Source organism: Molossus molossus, unplaced genomic scaffold (assembly GCF_014108415.1).
Source record: "Molossus molossus isolate mMolMol1 unplaced genomic scaffold, mMolMol1.p scaffold_m16_p_10, whole genome shotgun sequence".
Lineage (NCBI taxonomy): Eukaryota > Metazoa > Chordata > Mammalia > Chiroptera > Molossidae > Molossus > Molossus molossus.
In genome coordinates, this window is record NW_023425345.1 from 1,649,220 (window position 1) to 1,652,558 (window position 3,339).

A 3,339-nucleotide genomic window follows, 5' to 3' on the forward strand; every position below is an offset into this window, starting at 1 on the left:
GGGAAGCCCTTCCAGGAGACGACACTGCTGGGACGTGACCGGAAGGATCCGGCTCTGCTGGAGCAGGTGTCTGAGGCGACGGGAACCGCAAGCGCAGAAGTGACGCGGTCAGGACAAGTTCGTGGAATCCACTTCCAGGCAGACCAGAGGAGGCAGGTGGCTACAGGGGTGGTGCAGCTGAGGCTGGAATGGGGTAACCAGCAAGCGCAGAGGCCCTGGGGCGGGGACCTGCTGGAAGATGGGGGGGGGGGATAGTGAAAGCCAGTGTGGCTGGAGTGAAGGGGAAGAGGAGGGGATGGGAGAGTTCACAGGAAAAAACGCCTCTCACCTTCTGTTCTGTCCCCTGTGGGCAGAAAAAGGACCGGGCCCTCTCCACACTAACTCTGTGCCGGTTGCTTAGCACTGGACACAGTAGGTCTCATTCCTGTCTTCATCTGGAGGGTAAGAAAACAGTCTTGAGGGCCGGGGTCTGAACATACATCCGCCACTAGAAGCCGTCTCCTGGAGCAGGGAAGAAGGGCATGAGTTGGACTTGGTCTCCCCTCTCCCTCCTGGTCTCAGTTTCCCCACCCGTCAAGTGGGTATGTGAACTAGGTCAGTGATTCTCCACCCTCTCAGACCGGACACCCTTTTAAAATAACATTTGTAACAGCCCCTTTACCCTCCTGAAGTGAGTTCACAGGTAATATCCGCAATCTACACACAATGTAAACACACACAGCTCTAACTATATTTAAAGGGCAAGAAAGAAAAGGAATTTATATAGTGATGCTCGTTCCAGCATGTGGATGCTTCCCAAGTTCCCTCGGAAGGGGGGTAGGACAGGGGTTTGCCCAGATGCCAGGTTCCTGAACTGTCACAGCCCCAAAGGCAGCCCGGCTCCCAGGCTCCAGGGCCTCTGCTGACCCGGCCAAGTGTTTCCAGGTGGAGCACAATTCTTGGTCAATTTCCAAACAAAGCAGGGCCGTTCCATGGGGGCCACACATCTGCATTGCTGGCAATTCCATGTTTTTTCACACCAAACAAAAAGTCCTGCGTGTTCATACAAGAAATGGAGTGAGGCCTGGCTCAGGGAATCCCAAGGGCCCCGCAGGTCCTGGAGTGTTGCTGGGGATGTAAGACAGTCCCCACCTCTGGATCTCTGTGGTCCAACCGAACACAACCCCACCAAGCATGGAAATCTCCCTGAGGGAAGGCCACCTCACCGAGAACCCCAGAATAAGTTGATCTCAGTTAATGACTCTATTGTGCTGGCTTCTAAAAAAAATAATTGAACTGCCCTGGCCGGTTTGGCTCAGCAGTTGGAGCAGCGGCCTGCGGATCAGAGTCCTGGGTTCGGTTCCTGCTAGGGGCAGGTACCAAAAAGAAATAATAATAATAATAATTGAACTGCTGGGACCCGTGTGACTCAATGGTTGAGCGTGGACCTTGACCCACTCACCAGGAGGTGGCTGGTTCCACCTTGACCCAGGAACTAGGAGGTCGCACATGCTGGGTTGTGGGCTTGGTCCTGGTGGGGGGCATGCAGGAGGTGGCCAATCAATGTGTTCTCTCATCAATATTTCTCTCTCTCTCTCCCTTCCTCTCTCAAATCAATAAAGAAAACAAATTTTTAAAAAAATCATTGAAATGGTGCTCACTTCAGTAGCATATATACTAAAATTGGAACGATACAGAGAAGATTAGCATGGCCCCTGCGCAAGGATGACACGCAAATTCGTGAAGCGTTCCATATTTTGGGGGAGTAGGGAATCAGCGGGGGAAAGGAGAAACATCTGTAACAAAAATAAATTAATTTTTAAAAATAATTGAAGTGACTTTTTTAACGTTTCACTCGAGGCGCTACACACAGGGCTTTAACTCCTGCGGCCTCTGGCCCATTCCCGGTTCTGCACCTGCCCCCACGGCCCAGCTAGCCCGGCCTCCCTTCCTGCCGCACCCCTGGGAGCGGGGGTGGGGGGTGGGGGGGGTGGTCGCTGCTCAGAGTGGGGCCAGCCAGCACCCAATCACGGCCGCCTGTGTGGCGCCTGGATCCCCCTGTCTGGTGCCCAACCCCAGACGCCCTGGCTTGCTTTTTCCAGGTCTTGCTCAGTTTTTCCACGCAGCTTCTGATGCCAGATGATTTCAACTGTAGTGTGATGTTCTGTCAAGTGTACATAACTCATTAGCCAACGTCGCTTCAATTTTATTTTTTAAAGTACCCAACTCGGCCGTAAGAAAGAAAGATCTCTTATCCTTTGAGAGGACATGGAGGGACCTGGAAAGTATTATCCTAAGTGAAAGAAGCCAAGCAGAAAAAGACAAACACCACATGATCTCACTTATATACGGAACATAATGAACATAACAGTCTGAGGAATACAGTAGACCCAGACACATGGAAGTAGGGCACAGACTGACATCCCTCAGAAGAGGGGATGGGGGGTGGGGGGGAGGGGAAGAGATAAACCACAGAACTTCTATACATGTGTGCATGACCAATGGACATGGACAACTAAGCCGGGGACAGGGTGGATGGGGGGGGTGCCAATGGGGTAAAAAGGTAAAATATCTGTAACAAAAAAATAAATAAAAATTCATAATAGAAAAAAATAAAAATAAAAAGGTTACAAACTGTAAAAAAATAAAAAATAAAATAAAAATAAAATAAAGTACCCAACTCGCAGTGTCGGACTAAAGAAATAACATCCTGCAACTCCTAGAGCACTGAGTCCATGCTTGGCGTTTTTCTGAAGACGTGTGTGCGTGTGTTTTAATGATTCGACAAACATGTTTAAGCCCCGTGTTTGGAGGCAAAAACTGCATTTTCCGGACTAGGGCTCCCGGGAAATGTCACCGACCGCATCGCCTTCCGCCCAGCCGGCCTATCTTTCGAGCGTGAGGGGGGTCGGGCAGATCGCAACTCCCAGGCATCCCGCAAAGTAGGCGGGTCACCTTAGGGGCAACCTTTACCCGCACAAAAATTCGTCTCACATTAGCAGTGAGGATTCGGGCGTCACCCCGAATCGTTATTTTCCTTACTCATAAGTTTAAGGCATAAAGGAGCACTACTCTTACTCCGTACATAATGAATCTTAATCTCATTAGTGATACGGTGAGTATCAAAGTTGACCACTGACCTGAGAACCCCCCTTCCTTTGAAGTTGACCTTCATACTAGTTAATATTTTCTGTCGCTTTTCATTTTGTTTGTCCGAGGGAGACTAGAGAACGAGAATGGCCCCATATTTCGTATGCAGATAAGCAGCCAGAGCCGCGAAGGCTTACGGGGAACGCCCCGCCTCTTCCGGTTCTTGCCTCATTTGAGCTGACGCGAGAAGTCGTCGACAGAACACCGGAA

At 50.4% G+C, this 3,339-nt stretch overlaps 1 long non-coding RNA gene and 2 other non-coding genes across 3 annotated transcripts; 1 reads left to right on the plus strand and 2 right to left on the minus strand.

The window, feature by feature from the left end:
• Positions 1-99: 99 nt before the first annotated feature.
• LOC118623642 lies at positions 100-3,196 on the minus strand. Its single transcript, XR_004958302.1, has 3 exons — positions 3,120-3,196; positions 329-501; positions 100-231 (listed from the first exon to the last, which is right to left on the minus strand). It is a non-coding gene; the product is annotated as an uncharacterized LOC118623642 (long non-coding RNA).
• LOC118624938 lies at positions 1,633-1,739 on the plus strand. The gene has a single exon (XR_004958574.1). It is a non-coding gene; the product is annotated as a U6 spliceosomal RNA (small nuclear RNA).
• LOC118624927 lies at positions 2,889-3,038 on the minus strand. The gene has a single exon (XR_004958567.1). It is a non-coding gene; the product is annotated as a U12 minor spliceosomal RNA (small nuclear RNA).
• Positions 3,197-3,339: the final 143 nt, after the last annotated feature.